This window comes from Piliocolobus tephrosceles, chromosome 13 (genome assembly GCF_002776525.5).
Source record: "Piliocolobus tephrosceles isolate RC106 chromosome 13, ASM277652v3, whole genome shotgun sequence".
NCBI classification, from domain to species: Eukaryota; Metazoa; Chordata; class Mammalia; order Primates; family Cercopithecidae; genus Piliocolobus; species Piliocolobus tephrosceles.
In genome coordinates this window covers 114,892,798-114,916,876 of record NC_045446.1, presented here as the reverse complement: position 1 = coordinate 114,916,876, position 24,079 = coordinate 114,892,798, and the positions used below count along the sequence as shown (strand labels likewise).

Genomic DNA, 24,079 nt, shown 5'->3' with positions numbered 1-24,079 from the left:
TTACATTTTATGGCCGGACCCAGATGCCATACAGCCTGATCCTCCACCATCAGAGTCACCCTTTGGGTTAACTTCATCCTTCAGCATTGTGTTTTCTAAGACAGAGTCCTAGAATGTTGAGATTCACACTAAACATGTCTTAAGTAACTCAGAATACTCCCTGGGGGACCCTGAGTCAATTTTTTTTTTTTTTTTTTTTGTGGAGGGGAAGAGTGCCGGAAGTTTCTACTCAGCATCTTGCTGATGTCACCCCCAGATCATGAATTTGTTTAGCAAATTTCTTTCTTAGCAATGGCAACAGCTTAAGAAAATGTCACTATTTTCTGGTGCCCAGAGGAAGCCCTAAGAGCTGGAAAAGGAAAGAGTCCCTCTCATGTGGTGATCCTGATGTCTCCTGAGTTTTCGATTCACTGAGGGCTGGTGGATGCAGACACAGACCTAGAGCCCTGAGTGCAAAGGCAGTTGGTCAAGCCTCAGACTTGGACTTCTGAGAAGATTCCTGCTGAGTTACTTCTCTCCTAGCTAAAGAAGGTTGCATTTTTCCCCACTCATCCTCTTCCTTCTCTGTTTCTCAGAGAGTCTGCCATAAATAGTATGAGGTGGGGAGAAATTTGACCTTGGGGTAGTGTCAGGCTGTGTCTGGACAATAAACACTATTTCAAAGGTCCACATTCACTTCCAGTGTGCTCCTCAGTCCCAAAATATGTTTAAGAAACTGAGCAGGTTGTGAGGTGTGGTTACCCAGCACTGGGTGTGGAGTCCTGAAACCCTCAAGCCACACCTTCTCAGACCTCTGCTTCCTCATGCTGAAAATGACCACCACATTGCCTTCCTCACGGGCTTATGGTTGGGAACAAGCGTACAACAAGATAATGTACATACAATAACTTTATAATGTTGGATGTTATCAAGCAGCTCCTGCATTGCCTCTTCTTACCATTGTTCTGGTCCTTGGAATCCAGGAGTTTGAGCCCACTGAATTTTATCCAGTAGTCAGGCCTTTCCCTGTCATTCTAGGCATTGCTTCCAGAACCCCCAGTTCTCTCCCAGGAAATAAATGCTTGTGGAAACGACCAACTTCTAGAATATGGGGCATGAGAGCGGTCCTTCCCTGGTTCTTACAGAAGAGCAAAAGCTAGGAGTGGGGAGTGCGTATTGGCAATGAGGCTTAAAGAGGAAAGCTGCTCGAGGGGCTCAAAGGGGAAAGAGTAGTTGCAGGACACAAAAACAGAAGAGGTGTTTTTCCTCAAAAGGCAGAGTTCTAGGATAGGCCACTTCTTTTGCAAGTCTGCCTGATCTTATCCCTAGCATTTTCATCCCAACTTTCTTTTAGAGAGGAAGTCAGGGTGCAAAGCCTTTTACTACTACTGCCTTACCTATAAAGTGGTTATTCAGCATTGTCAAGAGCGTAAGCAGTAGAACCAGGTAGACCACCGCCCAAATCTCAGCTCTTTCATTTATTGTCTTAGTTTATTACTTATACATGGGGATAATATCACCTAATCCTCAAACCTGTAGGAGCTCATAGGATAGGCAAGGTGCCCCGACAGTGCCAGGTGAGGCTACAGTAAGCACTCAGCTCTTGGCTAAAACTGTAAATATGGTTCTGTTACCAGAACATAATCTTGTTATACAATTCTGCTTGATCCTGCTTCTCATGCTGCTGCCAGTCACAGGCAATTTCCTAGCATGTTTCACATCCTGGAGTGGCCCTTTCTTCTGCCCCCAGTCCATTGTACACTGATTAGTAATATTAGATACATGCCAGGAACTATTGCAATGGCTTTACATAACATAACTCATGTACTCATCTAAACAACCTGATGGAGGGGGTACTGTTCTCTCCATTTTACCACTGAGGGAATTGAACCTTAGAGAAGTTACTTGCTTGTCTAAGATTCCAAAGCTATTAAGAGGGATTCAAAGGTGACATGCCTGGCTCATGAGGGGATCTTAACCAGTAAGCTGCAGGCCTCTCTCCTCCCCGTTTTAAAAAGCAAAGCAGGGTCATCCTTTGTACTTGAGTTTCCTTTGTATTTGAGTTTCCTTTGTACTTGAGTTTTAGGATTGCTCTCATGAACAATTACATCCCTGGGTTTTTTGCACACTTTTCTGCCTCTGTGGCTTTCCATGTAGAAAACAGTGCTCCAGAGTATCTCAATATTCAACTTACTGACATCTGCTCAGACATCTGAGAGTTATATACGCGCTTCAGAAAAAAAAAAAAAAAGAGGAAATAGAAAAAATTCTGGAAAGGTCCCTGTTGTTTCTGGAACACTGAGCTGGGTACTTTACATATGGCAGGTGCTGGCACAACAGTAATAGTTAGGTGGATTGTTGAGACAGGCCCAAGTTCAAATCTCAGTTTTGCTCCCTAGTACTTTGACCTTGGCAAATCACTTAGCCTTAGTTTCCAAAACTGTAAAGTGGGTATAATGATACCTCTAGGAGAAAATATTCTAGTGTTAATTTCTCAGAGTTTTATTCAAAGACCTGCATCAGAATTAATGGAGGAATGACCTTGGCCATCCAGAACTAGAGGCCATGTGGGACGGAAGCAGTGTAACTTACTGTGATGCTCACACCAAGGGTCTTCTTGATCACAGCAGAATCTTTGGAAGAATTTTCACTAGAATACAGGACGCTGGCTTTTCAACTATGGCCCTTTACTAGAGCCACTAAAGGAGGGCAGAATTGATCATTTGCTAATCCCTTGAACTGTGAGAGAGGACTTATTTGACACACTATATCCATATGTGGGATATAGGGACAGTCTTAGAAAAAAATGATTTCTTATTGTTTGAAAGATTACATTAGCCAAGAGAAGAGGAAAGGGGTACATTGAAAGGCCCCCAAGGTTCAGCGTTGTTTTAGGTCCAGTCCATTTTCTGTTACTGTCCATTTCTGTAACAGAATACCTGAATGGGGTAATTTATAATGGGGAAAGAGTAGTTGCAGGACACAAAAACACAAGAGGTGTTTTTCCTCAAAAGGCAGAGTCCTAGGATAAGCCACTTCTTTTGCAAGTCTGCATTCTCTTATCTCTAGCATTTTCATCCCAACTTTCTTTTAGAAATTTATTTCTTACAGGTAGAGGCAGGTGGTGAGAGCCTTCTTGCTGGTGGAAACTTTCTGAAGACTTCTGAGGCAGTGCAGGGTATCACATGATGAGGGGGCTGAGTGTGCTAACGTGTTCACTCACTTCTCTCTTTCTCTTCTTATAAAGCCACCAGCTCCCTTCCCATGATAACCCATTTTGAACAATGATCTCTTAAGGGGGCTACCTCTCAATACTGCCATATTGGGAATTAAGTTTCAACATGAGATTTAGAGGGAACATTCAAATCATAGCATTCCACCCCTGGCCCCCAAAAACATATGTCCTTCTCACATACAAATACAGTCATTCCACCCTGATAGCCCCAAAGTCTTAACTCATTGTAGCACCAACTCAAAAGGCCAAAGTCCAAGGTCCAGAGTCTCATCCGTGAACCTGTAAAATCAGAACAAGTTATCTACTTCCAAGATACAATGGTGAGACAAGCCTAGGATATATATTCCCATTCCAAAATGGAGAAGTAGACAAGAAGAAAGGGGTAATAAACTCTAAGCAAGTCTGGTACCCAAGAGAGCAGACATTGGGTCTTAAGACTCCAGAATAGTCTTTTTCAATTCCATGTCTGGCAACCACTGCACACTAGTATGGGGACTGGGTTCTCAAGACCCCCGTGGCTTGTGACTGAACTCAGTCCACCCAGTTTTTGCAGGATGGCATTGCATGCTTGCAGCTCTGCAGTTCTAAAGTTTCGATGGCAGTCCTGCTCCCAAAGCTCCATTAGATATTACCCAAGTGGAGACTCTTTGTGGTCATCTTGCTCCCATGGCTCCACTAGGCATTTCCCTGGGAGGGACGCTCTGCAGCAGCTCCAATCCCACATTTCTGCTCAGCATTGCTGTAGTGGGGGCTATCTGCAGTTGATCCTTCTCTGTGACAAGTCTCTGGCTGGGGGCCCAGACTTCTGACACTATCCTTTGAAATCTGTGTGGAGGCTGCAAAGCCTCTCCGCAGCTCTTCTCTTTCTGCAAGGCTGCAGAATTAGCACTACCTGGACACCAGCAAGGTTTAGGACTTAGACCTTCTGGAGCTATGGCATAAGCCAGATCTGGGGCCACCTGAGTCACGGCAGCTCCAGGAGCAGAGCCCTCATGATCCAGTCGCCTCTTAACTCACCATCTTTCAGTACTGCCACATTGGGGATGAAGTTTCAACATGAGTTTTGGAGAGGACATTCAAACCATAGAAAATGTCGATACTTCTCTTCTTTCTAGTTGAGTCTTTTGAATTTCTGTCATTCTACAGAATAGATAGTTTAGTGAAATTCACCTGCAATATTTTTTGTCTTAGTCAAAGATTTTTATTCTCTTTAGAAAATATTGATAACAATAATGACTATGCACTTACTCTGTTGTCAGCACTGTAATACATTAAGTCCTTACAATACCAAACCATAATAAGCAAACTCATATAGGTGCTTAGTATGGTACTTACTATGAGAGATGATGGGCAGTTCCTAAAGACTCTAACAACCAACGGTTGCCCAAAAAGAAATAAATATGTCTTAGGTAGATGGTGACTTTGTAGTTAAAAACCTCTCACACACACACAAAAAATAAAAATAAAAACGTTCTCATAGGGAAAGCCCAGATGACTTCACTGATGAGCTCTATCAAATACTTAAGCAAGAAACAATACCAATTCTATAAAAAGTCCTCCAGGACATTGAAGAGCAGTTATTTTTGCCATATCTCATTTTATAGGGCCAACATTACACTGATACAAAACTAGATAAAGACATTACAAGAGAAGAATCTAATCTGTGACATGGAAAGCCTGCAAATCTCTAGAACTTTGCATGCACCTTTCTCTTAGAGAATGCCACTCACCTTAATTTTGCTTAGCTAAGTCCTAAAATTCCTTACATTATATCTCCTGTATAAGCTATTGTTCTCTCATCCTAGTCAATGGTGACTGATTTCTACTCTGAATTGCCTTTAGTCTTGTTCGGTGGGCTATAGTGTGAAACTTTCTGAAATGAATTGGGTTCTATAGCTGTAGACCACAGAATAGGCTTGAAGAGATATGTTTTTTCATCTACGTAGAGGTGGAAACATTTGAAAAGAAAACAAACTAAAAAACTAGCAAAATAAGCTTCTTTCAGCCAGGTTAAACATATTGAAGCTTAGACTTGGGTTGTGTCTACAGAAATGGTCCAAGCTGGGCACGGTGGCTCACGCCTGTAATCCCAGCACTTTGGGAGGCCAAGGTGGACGGATCACTTGAGGTCAAGAGTTCGAGACCAGCCTGGCCAATGTGGTGAAACCCTGTCTCCACTAAAAGTACAAAAATTAGCTGGGCATGGTGGTGCACGCTAGTAATCCCAGCTACTCAGGAGGCCGAGCCAGGAAAATCGCTTGAACCTGGGAAGTGGAGGTTGCAGTGAGCTGAGATCGCGCCATTGCAGCCAGCCTGGGCGACAAGAGCGAAACTCCATCTCAAAGAAAAAAAAAAAAAAAGAAAGAAATTGTTCAAAAATAGTTTAGTCAAAAGACATGGGAAAGAAGAACAAGTGGACTTAATCAACGAGTATTAGAGGGAAGAGAAAAGGATGCAGGAAGAAGAAAACATGTTGGGGTGTTTGCAACCTTTAAGATGCCTTCCTTTTGTGTAGGTGCCGTGGTTTCCTTAATATAATGTCTTTGTTTATATTTCCATAGGTAAAATTGAATGGTTGCAAATTGATTGCCAATTCTTTCCTTAACTTTTCATGCCTTCAACTTGTCCCAGCTGTGGATTGATGAGTATACTCTTTTTAGATTCCCTGTACTATTGCGGGTCACCACTAGGAACAATCTGTTATGGCTACATCTTGGGTCCCCTGTGCTGGACCTGTTTATGAATTTGTAGTCTCCAACTCCATTCTTATCAGGCATACTGCAACTCTGAGGTGAGCTTGTTCCTCATCTTCACCTGAATGATCTCTCCCTTCATCAGCCCAGTGTTGTATGATATGGCTGAATCAGGAATCCCAACACAGCATGTGGTGTGCCATGCACTTGTGTGCCTGTGGCATGAAGCTATAACATCTTCCCTTGATGCTAGGGTTACCTCTTCCCTATACAAAATTCTTGATCAAGGCCCTGGGTTGACTTTGGAATAGTGAGAGGAAGCAGAACACCCACTCTCTTAGGCAGGGCCTCCCAATACAAGTAACTAAACTACAGCTTTTATAGCCCAGGCCACACCTCACAGGAAACTAGGGAGGAAATTGCAGCTTCACCTCCATCCACATCCTGTTGGGTGCGCCATCACTGAGCCCTTTCTGCAGCTGATTGCCTGCTGCCTCATTCTTTCCCTCTAGTACATACATGCTTCCTCCAGCATATATGTACCGGCTCCTGTTCTTCCTGCTCGCAGGAGCTCTCCTGGTTTTGTGCTGGTCTCCCATGAAGGGTGAGTCCCACAGTAGGGAGGCAAAGGGAGCAAGGTGATGGGGTCAGGGAGTGATGTTCTAAAAGTCCTGATCCTGAGGGGCAGGAGCTATAGGGCCAGTGTTTATTGAGTCCAGGTTCCTGAGTCTGTGGCTGGTGCAAATACCTTTCCTCACTAGGGAGGATCTGCTGCTGGGGACCCTGCTGTTGCTGCTGCCCACCAAACTCTAACTACAGGAAGGGGGTGAGGAGGGATGCTTGAAGGGAAGGGGTGATAAAAAAAATAATTCAGTGCCTATGGATGTGCAAATTGGAGAGCAATAGCATGATTTTCTCTCAACAGGGGTTCAGGTCTTGGTAAGTAACTCTGAAGACAAATCCTCTTCTTTCCTTTCCCATGGATACTGGGTCTTCTTTCTCAGCCAAACTTGCCCAGTGCTACCAGCAATGAAATACCCAGCACAGTGTCCCCTTCAGAAACACAGCTACACGCTGTGCCTGTAAAGAGGAGGGGAGAGGGTTTTCTGGTAGTCCCATGATGCCTAAAACCAGATTCCCTGATAGACCTGGGCTCTGCTGAGATGTATCTAGAACAGAGGGTCCTTGGAGGTCCCCAGAAGTCTGGCTAGGCAAATCTGGAAGGTCCAGGATAGCAAGCCAGATACCTTCATCAGTATTTCTCCTCTCTTCCCTGACTACCTGCCACCCCTGGTCTTACGCTATGGTTTTGACATAATATTCAGAACCTACAAGATCTATAATTTGCACCTCTTGTGGTGAATTTGTTGACAAGACCTGCAGAAAGAATCCAGGTTCCTGTCAATCCAAACATCCTGACTTTGCATGCCAGACCAAAGAGGTGTATATTCAACATTTCACTGGAGGTGAGTTAGGGGTAGGAGTAAGGGGAGGGATGGGAGACTGAGTTTTATGACTCGACCTGGAGGGAAAAAAAAGCACTCATCTGGAGTCAGAATTCACCAGTGCCGCTAGCTCTGGCTTTACCTCAGAGCTTGATGGTCTTGAACATGTTACTTCCCTTACCGGAGTTGAAATTTCTCATCTGTACAATGATTGGGTTTTAATAAGTGATCTCCTGATTCCCCACCCGTCTCTGATTTTCAGTGACTTATTTCCTAATAGAGCATGGCTGAGACAGCTCCTTTGCTGTAAATGTGTTGGAGGAAGGGGTGAGTTGCCCTGGGGGAAGGCTGCTCCTTCTGTGGAAGGGTCTTCAAGGCTCAGCCTCTGCGTGAGGGGAGGGGAGGGAAGAGAAGGGCTGCTTACTCAGCCATATCCCGTGTTCCATCCCAGATCTAACCTGAAGCCTCTGTTACTCTCCTACTCTCTTCAGAATACGTGTACCAATATTCAGTCCTGGGCTGTCCAAAGAGATGTGTGGAATACATACGCTTTGTCAGGAGACAGAAAAACGTATTCTTCTGTTGTAATGGCAACTACTGCAATAGCTTGTCCGTAAAAGATAATGCTTCACTCAGTTCCATCCGCCTACAGAAATTTGCCTGAGATACTCAGTTGATTTGCAGAAACCTCCTTCTGACCACGTCCTGCCTGTTCCTTCCTGAACAAATATCAAGATCCAGAAATGCCTTCACTCTTAACCCCCGCTCACGCAGTCTTTTGAGAGCCGGGAAGCCAGGGAGAAATGAGTTGTGGATAAAGAAGGAAGGAGGTGGATTTTGAAATGCTGCCAGGGCCTGCATCAGAGTCAATGGGAAAAGCATGTGACTTTGCTGTTCTGGCTGGGAGCCAAACCTCGAGGCCGGGGAGGGGGATGGGAAAGAGGAGCAGACTGTGCTGGAACATCTACACCCCAAATGTGTAACAGTAACAACTCTAATGAATAGCATGACCATACACAAGGGGAATCACAGACTATTTTTATGGTTGATCAGATAAGAAGGACAGGACACCAAGCAGAGAATGGTCTGACAAAGGTCCCTAAATTATTTCCTAAATCCTGTTAGGTCCCAGATACTCTAGGCCTGGGTATGTTCCAGAAATAGGGTGCCCTAACAAAAACGGCCTGGCTTTCTGCAAGGGGATCCTCTGCCTTGGGGCTGGTTAGGATGGGGAGGTATGATGAGGAAAGGGGAAGGAAAAATTTCTGGTTATTGTAGTACTTAAGTATTAAGGAACACAAATTCTGGAGGATTGCTTGAGTCTGACCCTCTCGCCCCAACTACCTTTCCCTAGAGGTTGCCAAGTAACAAGACAGCTCTTCCCCAGAAGTGGGTGTTGGTCACATTTTTAATATCAGTCACCCATAATTTACTGTTAGCTCTGTGAAAAGAGAAATCCTTTGATGCTCAACTGAAGTCCTGTGTTCCTTTGACTCATGATCAGCTAATATTTTGGCTGATTTTTTTTGAATGCTAGAAGCTAAACAACAAACACACAAAAAGCCAACACACACACACACACACACACACACACACACACACACACACACACACCCATCTCTTCTAGTCTTTGCAGAAGTGGCTTTTCCATACTTGGAAATTGGCCTTTCCTTCCACACTTAGCTCGGCTTGTTCTGAGCCTAGGGGTCAGCCCAAAGTGAAAGCTTAAGGTCTTCTTAGTTTTTTCTGAATATGTGTTTTGCCTTGGTTATGTGTATATGCGTATGACTTTTGAAATTCACCTGCATATATGCCTGCTTCTTTTTTTTTTTTTTTTTTTTTGGAGACAGAGTTTTATTCTTGTTGCTCAGGCTGGAGTGCAGCAATGTGAACTCGGCTCACTGCACTGCAACCTCTGCTTCCTGGGTTCAAGTGATTCTCCTGCCCCAGCCTCCAAAGTAGCTGGGATTACTGGCGCTCACCACCATGCCCAGCTAATTGTTGTATTTTTAGTAGAGACGAGGTTTCACCACGTTGACCTGGCTGGTCTTGAATTCCTGACCTCAGGTGATCCACCCGCCTGCTTCTTAATTTTCAAATTTTCCTAAGAATCACACCGCAGCATTTCCTCCAGGCCTTAAAGTCTTTTGTATGTCTCAACCTGTAATTGCTTGCCCCACAGGTCTGTGGGTCTTTAGTCTCCCTTGCAGTATTTACAAGCGTTGCCCACTCCTGTTCCTGCTGGAGTCCTGAGCTAGGTGAAACACATGTGAACAACTCACATCAGTCCTTCAGGTATCCCTCTGACAAGTTACAATAAACGTACACAATAATTTGAAAATAAGGTTTTCTCTGCTCCCTCTGGCTCGAGAGGGAACTGGGAACTGGCCTGCTGCTGCTTCAAGACCTAGACGGCTGCCTTGCTGGGGAAGGGCTGGGAAAAGGGTGAGTAAAAATGCCACAAAATTTTTCTACCATTTTAAAGACTTTTTTGTTTTTGAGACAGCATCTCACTTTTGTTGCCCAGGCTGGAGTATAGTGGCGTGATCACAGCTCACTGCAGCCTTGACTTCCTGGGCTCAGGTGGTTCTTCCACCTCAGTCTCCCAAGTAGCTGGGACTATAGCCACACACCACCACGACCAGCTAATTTTTTGTATTTTTAGTAGAAACAAGGTCTCACCATGTTGCCCAGGCTGTTCTCAAACTCTTGGGCTCAAGTGATCCACCTGCCTCAGCCTCCCAAAGTGCTGGGATTACAGGTGTGAGCCACCACGCCTGGCCAGATTTTTTTTTTTTTCCTTGATAGGGCATTTACTTGGTTTCTGTAAACCATTGACTATTTTCCAGAGCCCCAACATAGTTGGTTCTGACAAGTTATGCTTGTTTTTTTAATGATTCTGTAAGGCAACAAGGGCTTAGAGCTTCCTAGTTTGCCATTGTATAGATATCATTCGCTAAAGCAAAGCCAGTTTAAACAATCAATAAATTTTTCAGCTAAATAACACTAGAAGTCCAACAGGATATAGGACCGTAAGGATGGCTTAATCAGCATCCCTGACTCTATTTTTCTGGGATTCTTCTAGGTCTGTTTTTATTTCTGGATGGGTTCAGACTTCTCTTTGCCTTCCTTCATCACAGCAAAATCTCTTTGGCAGTTCTGGGTCCCACACCTGAACCCTACAGCATCCAGAGGAAGAAATTCTCCATGTTCCTAGTCTGTCATCCAAACCCAGGGGATTAACCCTCATTCAGCGGTGCTTACACCTGGGTCTGTGACTTCAAAAGATCTGTAAATTGTCTTAATTTAATTTAATGTAACTTAATTTAGGAGAGCTAAGTAATTAAACATGAGGCCAAAGTACATAAGAAAGTGGCAGCCCTTTATTGCAAATATGCACACACTCTCGGGGGAGGTTCTCTGGTCCTCAGGTGTGGGGGGGCCAGGGAGGTCGCACCCGCGCTCTAGGGTGAGATTCCCTGATCCACGAATGCGGGGGCGGAAGAAGTCAGGCCGGCTCCTGCCACAGCGGACTTTCCTGCATTGGTACTGGAAGGGGGAGGGCAGTGGGCGGGATAAGGGCGTGATAGGGGCGTTCCGTAGGTGCGGGCCGGGTAAGTCTCGGGCTCTTCGGATTGACGTCACCTGGAGCATGCTCAGTTGATCTGCATCGTCCTGGGCGCCGGCTGCATTTTCCCGTGCGCAAGTAAGTTGATGATGAAGAACCTGGAAACAACAGGTACTGCTCCATCTTGTTCACCTTCCTCCGTTTTGTCCCTTCTCTCTCACCCAAACATAAATTTTCTGAAATCATAATGTAACTGTATTTCAGGTTCAGTCACTTGCCAGTTGCAGAGTGCAATTAACAAAAGCAAGGTCTGGTATAAAGAAAGTGACTTCGTATTCCAAATCTAGCTTAAGGAAAGAAGTACGGGATTCCTCCCTTAAGGGTGCTGCTTCAGTTTTGAGGCAAAAAGCAGGGGCTTTTAAAGAGGAGAACTTGACACGAATGGTATGCAGGGGCGGGGGCGCACAGGTGGGGGGAGTCTGCATGACTCACTTTGGTGCCTTATCTGCTGGGTGATTGAACTGGTGCCATCATGGGTAGAAGTAGGTTGTAAAGTGGCTGTTGTCTCAAGATACTCTCCAGGTAGGAGAGAGTTTCATAGCAGCCACATTTTAGGTTGTAAATTGACTATTGTCTCTTGAAGCAATGTCCTGGTGGGAGAAGTTTCTGCCTCTGGTGCTTTTAACTAAGCAGCGGTTAGATAAACTTGCCCTGTAGGGGTGTCTAGTGAAGGGAAGATAAAGGTTGTAATTGCATTTCTAAAGAGATAAGTAGGAAGTGGGGAACTGAAGAGAAGGAGGAAAGAGAAAAGAAGAAAAACAATAATGTAAAACCCTCATTCTCTTTCTCTTAGAAAAATGGGGGTGCTTGTTTACAATTAGAGTCTGATTAGTCCAGCTTGGGTCACATGCCTATCTCAAAACAAACTAGAAATCCAAAATGTGGCGATGCTTTGAGCCATGGTCTGTTTCTCCCGTGAAGACTGGAATGACATAGCATACCTCACCTGGAATGACATGGGTCCTGGATATCAATCTGACATCACTGGGAAGAGAGAAGGGAAATCATTCCTGGGTCCTACAGAGTGGCCCACTGCATGCTCCTACATAGTTATCCAAATGGAGAAGTAGCCTGCTTGAGTTACTGTCCTGGATGAAAGAAACAGTCACAGACAGAACCTCCATTTTTAAAGTGACCTTTGATAATCTCCATTCTGGCCAGTTTTCTGTTGAAGAACACCCTAACAGTTTCACAAATCTAGGACAGTCTCAGTATGTACATAAAATGGGACCCTAAATTTGGAGAAAATAAAGAAGAAAAAAGTAAAAAAAGAATAAAGAAGGAAGCATATCACCCAACACTTGGCTTCAATCTCTCATAGCAGCTTTATCTTCTTATACTCCTGCCCTCCACACTTACCCCCTCATGTGTGTCAGCGCCTTAGCACATGTTAAAAAGTATGTTTGGCATTTCCTTCCCTTTTGCTCTGACTGGTAGGTTTTTATTCCTTCTTTAAGATTCAGTTAAATATCAATCTTCTATGACCCCTTCTCCAGTTAATCCAAGTAAGCAGAATAATGGCATCCTTTGGGTTCCCCAAGCAGACTCTTCATTCCTCTGTTTGAGCACTTAATCTTATTGATACGTGATGATTCACTGTGATGGCATTTACCCCACTAGATAATCTAGGTTCAATCTCCTGTGTAATGACTGCAGTGTCTGGAACAAATTGGATGTTACATAACTGTTTATGTTAGTAATTGAATAAATTACAGTAACATGGCAGAGTTCCTGAGGCTGCTTTGACCTGGATGGGGGCATCATTCTTCGGCATCTTATACTTAGGTCTCTCAGCATTTTTCACATGGCTTGAAGCTACTTATTTAGTGTTCAAAATAAGTATTTATGAGCCTTGACTAATACGTTTAATAAATAAATTATTAAATAAATAAGTGAGGGAGAAAAGACCAATCTCTTATGTAGAATTCTAAGTAATTTATGCTCAAAGGGAGGGAGCATAACTCTTCTCTGTTTAAGTGTAGGTGGCACATGGTGATTTTCTTTCAGAGAATACAGTGTGGAAAGGGTGGGGGAGTAATTTTTACAGTGGATAAACCTGATAAACAGTACTTCAGCTGGGTAATCAAGGTCAACATCAGCAGTGGTGAATCATGTTGATATTATGTACCTTTGACATGATGTGATGAAAGCTGCACTTATCTCTATGGTCTTCTTCCCCTAAACTCATAACCCTTGCCTAATCATGAAAAAAAAAAACCATGAAACAAAAAAGTCTAATCAAGAAAAAAAGAAAACTCCAATGGAGGAACATCCTACAAAATACTTGACAAGTATTCTTCAAAACTGTTAAGGTCATAAAAAACAAGTAAGGTCTGAGAAACTATCACAGCAAAGAGAAGCCTAAGGAGACATGACCACTATATTTAATGTAGTATCCTGGATGAGATTCTGGACTACAAAAATAAAGCCATCAGGTAAAAACTAAGGACATCCAAGTATACTACTAACTTTATTTCATAATGATGTACCAATATCGGTTCATAAATTGTAACAAATGTACTATGCTAATGTAAGATGTTTATAATAGTGAAAGCTGAGTGCAAGGTACATGGGAACTGTATGTATTCTTAATTTTTCTAAAATGTTCATATCTCTAAAAAAAAAAAAATAGTTTGGTCAGGCATTGTGGCTCGCGCCTGTAGTCTTAGTTACTCAGTTGGCTGAGATGTAAGGATGCCTTGAATGGGGAAGATGGAGGCTGCAGTGAGCCCAGATTATGCCACTGCACTCCAGCCTGGGTGAGAGAGTGAGACCCTGTCTCAAAAAAAAAAAAAAAAGTTTCCACAAAGAAAAATTCTGGCTTCAGGGTGTCTTTTAATAAAAATGTGAGGAAGAAATGAAACAAATTTTTCAAAATCTTTCAAAAGTAAAATAAAGGGTCTACCTTCTAAGTTATTCTACAAGGCCAGCATTACCCTGATGTCAAACCAGATAATGACATTAGAGAAAAAAAATCTACAAACCAATATTTTATAATAAACTAAAAGTATTTATGTAGTTTGGTTGGTTTTTCTTCTAAAAGTGATTGTATATTTTATATCTGTGACAACAGTACCTTGTCAAAAAGCAAACCATGAGATACAAGCTCAGCGTACTTATCATGTAAAAAATTCAGATTGTTGCAGCAAAACTAAAATAAGAAACACATAAAATTTACTATCCCTGTGTTGTTACCTGGGAAAATGTAAACACGAACCAAGGTTTATAAATAAAATTTGTCAATAATCTCACTAACAGATACTTTTTCTGAAATGCTACTTGTGAAATCCATAAAAATTTGAAATACTATGGAGATATATGTTAGTTCTATTCAGTTATTGTGAGTAAAACTGAAAGGCACCATATTTATCCAAAAATTATTATTATTATTATTATTATTTGACAGAGTCTCGTTCTGTCACCAGGCTGGAGTGCAGTGGTGTGATCTTGGCTCACTGCAACCTACACCTCCCGGGTTCAAGCGATTCTCCTGCCTCAGCCTCCTGAGTAGCTGGGACTGCAGGTGCTCAGCTAATTTTTGTATTTTTAGTAGAGATGGGGTTTCACCATGTTGGCCAGGATGGTCTTGATCTCTTGACCTTGTGATCTGCCCACCTCGGCCTCCCGAAGTGCTGGGATTACAGGCGTGAGCCACCATGCCTGGCTCAAAGATTCTTAGTATTAGTTCAATTGTATATTTAGTGTATTCTGAACATAGAAGAATATTCTTCATTTACTTGTAATGATGTAATTACAAGTACTTACAAGTAATTACAATTATTAATGTAATTTTGAGGTTATAACTATTTGAGATTATTTAACATTTTTCAGAAATTGAAGTGTAATCTTATACCTGCATCTAAGGAACAATGAATAGAGTGTTTTAAATTCCAAGTAATTTCCTTTAGTGTCCATTTTACTAAAATATTATTCCTTTTAGAAAAAGGGATTCTTTCAAATTCCATGTGTTCTTTTCTTAAAAAAGGATATCTATTATTCATATTGTATTCTAAAGACATAAAATATTCTTGTTCTTAAAAATATTATTTTAATAAGTTATATCTTCATTAAATAGGAGGTTAATTTAGTGATATCTGCATATAGCATATACACAAAGAAAAGAAGCATATACATAGTGTGAAGCAGGCATGTTAAGTCAAATCAATAAGATGAAATGTAATATCTAAGAAGCCTAGAAGGAGATAGGAGAGTGCTTTCAAATTGAGCCCTCTTGGAATTTCAAAGGGCTACCTTGGTATGTACAGTCATATCTCTGTATTTGTAGGGTCATGTTGCAGATTCACTCAACTACAAATTGAAAATATTCAGAACAAAATAACAATACAACAATAAAAAATGATACAAACAAGAAACCAACACATCATAACTATTTGCATAGCATTTACACTGTATTAGGTATTATAAGTAATCTAGGGGATTTAAAGTATAAATTGTATAGGTTATATAGGTGACTTGAGCATCTGTGGATTTTGGTATTCATGCAGTGTCCTGAAACCAATCTCCCAGATACTGAGGAGGGACTGTACTATCTGCTTTCTAAAACATGTTCTGAGTTAACTTCTTGATCAAACACAATTCATGATTTTACATAATAGAAAACCATCATATTCTGGATTAAACATTTGGGGGATTTTTTTTATCCGACAATGCTGGAAATCAAAGGGATAGAGGACTTTAGAATTGGGTTAGTCCAGGAGCTCTGAGACTTCATTTTGCTGTGATTCTCTCAGCTCCACTTTCATCCTGGAAAAAGAGCAGTACTTCGACCTCTGTTCTTTAACAGTAGCGAAATGGCTACAGCAGCTGCAGAAAACATCATCCAAGAAGGACTACCTTCATGTTGGAATTTTTCTCCCTTCAGATCAGCTTAAGTCCCATTCTCGTCTCTAAACAAATCTCTTGGCCAGAAGATGGATGATTGTCTGTATCTTAGTTCTTGTTCCACTTGTGGAGCCTGAGGCGGACTCAGCTTCCCTGGAAACATACAGGGCTCTTGGGAAGAGTGAATGGAAATGGGGCCTATGAAAGCAATCAATAGGTGTCCAGTCAAATTCCACAGGGACTGTCATAGTCACTTCTCCGGGAAAAAAAGACCTGTTAACAAGCCAGTGTTCGTAATCGAGAGGCATTATGAGGGAATCAATGGCTTTGCTTTAAGGCGGGGGGTATTCTTTCCTGTACATCCATATTCCTGGACAATAATTATCCATCGTGTTTTCCAATATGTATGTGTAGTTCCATGGGCTACAGTTGAGCACTGTGGTGCATCAAAAACAAGTGTAACACACACACCAGTGCAGGGGTGAAATGTTTTACAGAGAAACATCGTAACATCTGTCACCAAAGATATATATTCACTGGGGGAAATACTTCAGAACTGTGCATGAGTTGGGAGCATAAATTGTTAGAAAGAAGGAGAGGAAAGGGGATACACATGGCCAAATCATTCCTTCAGGACCTTATCCCAGCCTAACTGAGCAGGCTCATCTTCTGGACTCCCTCTACCATTTCTATCTGATTGACTCTTATCCACCGGCTGCCATCTAGTGAGTGAGCTTTAATGTGCCTTACTGTGCTGGTACATGTTGTTTCCTAGGCTTATAATGCTCTTTCACTCCTTGCTTTGTGACTTCTGACTTCTTCAAAACCCAGTGAAATTACTGTTCTTTCTGGCCCCTGCCCCAACTGACCTGAGCATTCAGAATAACCCTCCTTTCTAGGTGGCAAGAGTAGCCACTTCCTTCCTCTAGAAAGGCATGCAATAGATTTATTATTTTTCACATAGGGGAGCTCCTTACACTCATCCCCTCAGTGCCTTGCACAAAGTAGATATTAAGTAACTTTATTTGGATGATTTGGTGAATTACAGTAAGATGGCTGAGTTTCTGAAAGCTACGGTGACTACTCAAAGGAGCTGCTCCTTTAGCTCCTCATACCTAAGTGCTCATATCTAGCACCGTTTATGTGGGATTGCACGTACTTCGTTGATGTATGTCATTCTCTTTAGACTATCTCTTTCCCTTGAGACAGCTCACAAGAAAATAGGTGATGTCTCATCTCCTGCTGTATTCTGAATGACCAACAGGGCATAGCATGCACTTGGTATACATCAAAGCTTCTTGAGGGGATTGATGAATGAGCATAACTGACCCCTTCACCCACAAAGTGAGAGGCAGCAAGTGTAATGTTTAAGCCAGTGACCTTTGGAGGCAGGCTTTTTGCTTTCCAAAATAACCACTGCCACTCACTACCTGTGTGACCTTAGTTAGGCAAGTCAATTAGTTTCTTATGCTTCAGTTTCCCAGGATCGCCACCTTGCACTCAAATCCTTTCGTCACTGTCCGTCATAGAGGAAAATACCATACTAAGATAAGCACTGTTTATGGGTTTTCTCTGTTTCTCAGCAATATCTTATTTTAACCTCCCACTACTCTGTTCCCACAAATAACTGTAGCAGGCACTGACGGAGCACATGGTAGGTTCCAGACACTCTTCTAAGCATTTTCATGGACTATCTCATGGAAACTCCATTGCACTCTAAAGCAAGTGGTTTACATTAAGCTGATTTTATATTTAAGTAGGCAAAGCACAGGGTCAGGCTAATTTGCCAGAGCTTTCCCAGAAAATGTGTGCTTCATTTTGGACTTAAATTCAGGCAGCGTAAGCCAGAGCCTCTGATCTCAATTAGTGCACCATAGTACATGAATCTAAATTGATGTCTTGCCCCATTATCACTGACCACATATTTATAATGAACCCAAGAGTCCTCTCCACAGGCCCAGTGGGGGTCAACTTAATACACATTAAATGGTCTGGCCCTTTAATGTGTACCTCTAAGTTCTCCAGCTCTACTCACCAACCCCTTACTTCCAGATCTCCAATGATACTCTAAAATTTTTATTAAAATACATATTCAGTGGGAATAAGGAGCAATAGTGTTGAAAAAGAATATAGAAGATAACTAAAGAGAAGAAAATAGGGACAAAGGAAAAGAAGGAGAGAAGAGAGGAAGCCAGGGAGGGAGATAATGAGGCAGGATGAAGGGAAGGAAGAAAGAAAGAAAACAGAAAGTAGAAAGGAAGGGAAGTGGGAAGTTAGGGGAAAAAAACTACTAGAGTAAAAGGTCTGGTTAGGGAGAATGTAAAATGGAACAGGCACTTTGGAAATAGTTTGGCAGTTCCCCAAAATGTTAAACATACCGTCGCTGTATCACTCTGCAATTCCACTGCTAGGTATTTACTGAAGAGAGAGAGGGAAAAAAACATGTCCACACAAACACTATTACGAAAATGTTCACAGGAGCATTATTCATTATAGACTCAAACTGAATATAACACAGATAACTATCAATGGATCAATGAATAAATAAAATACAATGGAATATTATTTGGCCATAAAAAGGAACTAACACCAACATGGGTGAACCTTGAAAACATTTTGCTTAGTACAAGAAGCAAGTCACAAAATATCATGTAGTGTATGACTCCATTCATATAAGGAGTCCAGAATAAGTAAATGTATAGAAACAGAAAGTAAATTAGGGAGTTCCTAGGTCTGGAGAGTTTGGAGAAAAATGGGGTCTGGCTGCTAATGAATACAGGGTTTCACTAGGGGGAGAAAATGTTCTAAAATGGATTGTGGTGATAGTTGTATAACTCTGTGAATATACTAAAAACCATTGAATTGTAAATTTTAAATGGGTGAATCATATAATCTACAAATTGTATCTCAACAAAGCTTGCTAAAAATGTCTCGCTTTCACCTTGGTTCAATTCTCTCTTCCTTTCTCAAAGTCTACGACATCCTTGTCCATTTGTCTGTGCTGTCATCTTCCTTCTGCATCACAAAGGTATTTGTGAAACCCAGAAGCAGTTCTATGCATACTAATGGAGGTAGCTGTTGGGAACAGGCTTAAGGAAATGTGTTGTGTAGCACATGGGCCAGACAAAGTCAAAGGAACTGACTTCCCCAGGTGATGTTTAAGGAACACTTTAGTCCAGGATAAATACAAACCTTGAAGAGGAGAACAGGGATAAGCCTGGGGAAAAGGAGGAGGTGCCAATACAATTTGACTCCAGTCTCACACTATGTAATTGCATATGGCTTTGGGAAGGAATTGCAGAAATTCCGTGTTTTATAACAGGTTATCCACCGTATTATGCCTTTAGTCAGAGTCTCATCATTATAGCAACAGCTCATCACATAGTCTCTATCCTCATTGGAATATTCCTGTGGAAGAGAAAAGCAGAAACAGGTTTGTTTCCCACAAAACCAAGTCTGCAATGAGCTATGAATATTTTAAAGGAAAGGGGATTTCCATAGAAGATACAACACCATAAAGCAGCCCTGCTACCCTGAAGAAGCAACATCCTATCATGGCTGCTTCTCCCAAGACTTTCTAATGCTAGGAAATTACACACTTGGAAGTGAGATGCGGTTCTAGAGATGGACAGCACAGCAACCCCTCCCTCTCAGCCAGACAGGCACCAAACACAGGCTGAAAACCTGAGTTCCAGGCTCCAGTAAAGAGTAGCAGTGTAGAGTGGTGAGCAACATCAAGTTCCTGCTCTCAAGGAGCAGGTGTTAGGGAATGATGGCAATTAGAACACACCATGGTAGATGCTATGGGATGGACATGGCAGGGAGCCTGTGGGAGCGCAGGGAGAGAGGGTCATGTGGATAAGGAGAAGGGTCCAAGGAAACTTTCAGGGCAGGTGATTCTAAGCCGAGACAGAAGTTTGATCAGCATTTTGCAAGTGGAGCAGATGCCACCAGGACACATTGTGAAAAAAAAGCATATGTAAAGACGCTAAGATTTAAGCACCTTTAGACCTGGAATAACACTGAGGGTAGGGCTCAGGTGACTCATGAAGAGGTCAGTACAATGGTGAGGAATAGTCCCAGTCCACTAGTCCCCCACTATCCTTGACTCAACTTTAGAGTTCCCCAAAATAGAATGACAACATCCAAGGCTCAGAACCTTTCTTTCTGATCTAGATTCACTCCCTGCATCCAGTATCCTGTGTTAAAGGAAGGTGGCTTGAGCCCTGAAAAAGAAAATTTCCACAATACTCCACCAGAAGCCCTGATCACAGAACACACCTACCATGACTTAAAAAAGAATATATTTTAATAGACACACAGAAACCATTAGGAACTTCGCACGTTCGCATCTTACTCCAACAATTCCCATTTCTGTAGAATTCACATTCACTGCGCCATATAGCTAATGCTGCAAGAAGAAAAACTGTTGAGTAGAGAAGGGAAGCATCACTCTGGTGCCTGTCTGGCTGAGAGGGAGGGGCTGCTGTGCTGTCCATCTCTAGAATCGCATCTCACTTCCAAGTGCGTAATTTCCTAGCATTAGAGACAGCAGAGATGTATTGGGAACTCCATCAATGTTCTGCCCTTGGGCTTAGTTCCAGACATTAATATATCTTAGAACCTCAGCCTGAGCAGGAGAAACTGGGGAGGCACTTAATTCTTTCCTGGCAGGCAGCGAAACTCAACACTACCTTCAACTTACATTTTCTTGCTTGCTGCAGGAATTGCATATAAAATGGAGAGCAGAGAGCATTTCTATGGATATCAAAGCCTGGGCTGAAGCCTCAGGAGTGTGATTGAGGCGGACAGTTCTGGCTGACCAGGAGCCCCTGAAGCCTTACTCTACAAATAACCATCATTTAGGGGGGTACATAAAGCTTAGAGACCAAATTGGATCTCCAGTAAAGGCCAAGGGCTAAGGAAGGACCCAAGCGGAGTAAGAGAATTTAAGAAACAAGATGACCAGGGCTGCAGACTTTTGTGTGTGAAACTGGACCTCATTCCTCAGAGAACAGTTAGAGCTCACAGAATCCAAGCAGATAGGCTCTGCTTAAATATATGCCAAGGTTAAGCCTAGGCCTTCGATAAGTTAATCATTGCCAAACCATCTCTCAAAGATTGACCTTTTTTTTTTGAACAGAGTCTTGCTCTGCTGTCAGGCTGGAGTGCAGTGGCGTGATCTCGGCTCACTGCAACTTCTGCCTCCTGGGTTCAAGTGATTCCCCTGTCTCAGCATCCCAAGTAGCTGGGACTACAGGCATGTGCCACCATGCCCAGCTAATTTTTTGTATTTTTAGGAGAGATGAAGTTTCACCATGTTGGCCAGGATGGTCTCGATCTCCTGACCTCGTGACCCGCCTGCCTCAGCCTTCCAAAGTACTGGGATTACAGGCTTGAGCCACCGCGGCCGGCCAGATTTACCAATTTTTATGCAGAACAGAAAGAGACCCAGCTTCAGTAGTTTTTCCATTCTGCCTCAGTTGATTTCTTGAAGCTGATTCTGTAAGAGAGCATGTAGCATTGGAACTGCTTAGTGGTAGAGAATTGTCTGCTAAGATCAGCCTTCCAGCCACTTTATAATGCACTCAGCCAAGGAGAGTGACCAATAGGGACAAGAGAGGAAGGGAAAAGAACAAATCTAAACTTTCCACTTACCGCAACACTTCAAATCCCTCCTCCATTATCCATTATTTCCCTCCTGCCTGCCCTGGGACATTGCTCTAGGCTGCCACAACTACAGGTGACAAGGATGGTACTCTCAAGTTAACAAATTTTTGTGGACAGCACACTAAGTGCCTTGCTTATTGGGGCAAGTTATGCCTGGAGTTGAACATGAGATACAGAAGAAATATTCCTCCACTAAAGCAATTTTCCACTTTATCAGAGAGTGGGGACAGATTGTAGATAAATCAAGATGAGATTACTACAGAGTCAAGTTGTGTTCCCCAGAGACTCCAGTACAAACAGGGTGATCCCAGGGGGATTTTCTCAACAATGTGGGGGTGAGTTACATCTTAAAAATGGTCAAATTTAAAGAATAGAAGATGGAATATCAACAGAAGGTTAAATCCTCTGGAGATGATAGCAACTGGGATATAAAATGACCCTTTGAGCCACTACAGCAGTTCCCTACTTTAATCATCTTGCTGTTGATACCTTGATTCTCTGGGAATGGACTTTCTGGTTCCTCTTCCCCACAACTCATATTCATTATCAGACTTGAGGATATGTCTCCATCCTAGCTCTTTCTCGCTTTGCTAAAAGAATGAAGACTTAGTGACTCAACAGGGTGGTCCAGGGATAGGTAAGATATTTTGCACACTAGTGCCACTCCAGTGTCTCTGGGATGTACTGGCATTCTCTGACTTCTTTATCCACATCTATTCTCCAACATTGCAACCATGGACTCCTTTCTCCCAGCCTCCTGAAGCACTCTATTTCCTGTGCTGATCACTCACTTGAGGGTAACTAGATAACTTGTACTGAAAAACGCCACCCACACTTAATGTCACAGAGCATTCCTTTCTCTCCCCCAATCAGCCCCTCAGGAAGATTAACACTTCCCTAGGTACAAAAAGTCCTTTGTGGATGCAGGACTGTGACGGAGAGTGACTTCTGAGGGAACGCACACTAGGTCAGAGCTAACCTCAAAATTAAAAGAAGAGTCCAGATGTGAAGAGTACATGGCTCAGGGACAGGCCTGTCAAGAAATATTGGACACGGTACAGACATTTAACAGGACTTTCTTGCCCTCCAGAGCCAAGGAATAAAAGGAAAACTACCAAACACTATAAAAGTCTACTGAGATAACAAAAGCAGCACAAGCACTAAATACATTCAATAGCAAACTAGTCATATGTGAAGAGAATCAATTCACAGAGCATGGAAAAAAGAGAATAAAACTGAGACTCAGTTATAAGGGCCTAGATTTAAATCCTTGCCTTTCCATCATCTGAGACTGGTTTTCACTTTGAGATATTTTTAGAATAATAGGTTTTTGCTTACCTTAAAAAGGACTCTGAGTGCATGTTAAAAGTAGAATACAACTCTATGTCCACATAAAAAAAAAAAAAAAAAAAAAAGATGCAAACCTTACACTCTTCCTAATTAACTCCAAATGGATCATAGACCTAAATATAAAATGAAACACTATAAAATATTGGAAGATAACATAGAAGAAAAGCTAGATGGCATAGAGTTTGGCTATATAAAATGACTTTTTATATACAAGACCAAAGGCACAATACATTAAAGAATAATGGATAAACTGGACTTCATTAAAATTAAAAATTTGTGCTCTGCAAGATACGTTGTCAAGAGAATGAAAAGGTGAGCCATGGACTGGGAGAATATATTTGAAAAGACATCTGATAAAGAATTGTTATCCAAAATATACAAAGAAGTCTTAAAAATTAGCAATAAGAATACAACCTGATTTAAAAATGGACTAAAGACCTCAACAGGAACCTCACCAAAGAAGATATACAGATGGTAAAGATGCTCCATATCATCTGTCACCAGGAAAATTTAAATTAAAACAGAAATGAGATTCCACTACACATCTATTAGAATGACCAAAATACAGAACAATGATAACAGCAAATGCTGGTGAAGATGTGGAGCAACAAGAACTCTCATTCATTGCTGGTGGGCATGGAAAATGGTATGAATGCTTTGGAAGAAAATTTGGTAGTGTCTTACAAAACAAAACATAATTTTATCCTATGACTCCAATGATTGTGTTCTTTGGTATTAACCCCAAAAAGTTAAAAATTTGCATCCACACAAAAACCTACCCAGGAATGTTTATAACAGCTTTATTCATGATTGCCAAAACTTGGAAACATGACATCCTTCCATAGGTGAAGGAATAAATGAACTGTGGTGGCTTCAGACATTGAAATATTTATTATTCAGTACTAAAAACAAATGAACAATCAAGCCATGAGAAGACATGGAGGAAACTTAAATGCATATTATTAATTCAAAGAAGCCAATCTGAAAAGACTACATACTGTATGATGTATGAAATGTCAAAACTATTGAGACAGTTAAGAGTCAAGAAGAGAGGGATGAATAGGTGAAGCAAAGGGGAGTTTTGGGAAAGGAAAACTGCATTGGATGATACTATAATAGTGGATACACATTAGTCGAGATCCATAGAATGTACAGTGGCATTCTACAATGACACAGAATGTACAGTTCACCAAGAGTGAACTGTAGTAGAAACCATGGACTTCGGGTGATAATGATG

At 42.0% G+C, this 24,079-nt stretch overlaps 1 long non-coding RNA gene across 1 annotated transcript; it reads left to right on the top strand.

Annotated features, from left to right (window-relative positions):
• The first annotated feature begins 9,337 nt into the window (after positions 1 to 9,337).
• On the top strand, positions 9,338 to 10,720 carry LOC111540021. Its single transcript, XR_002730870.3, has 2 exons — positions 9,338 to 9,797; positions 10,438 to 10,720. It is a non-coding gene; the product is annotated as an uncharacterized LOC111540021 (long non-coding RNA).
• Positions 10,721 to 24,079: the final 13,359 nt, after the last annotated feature.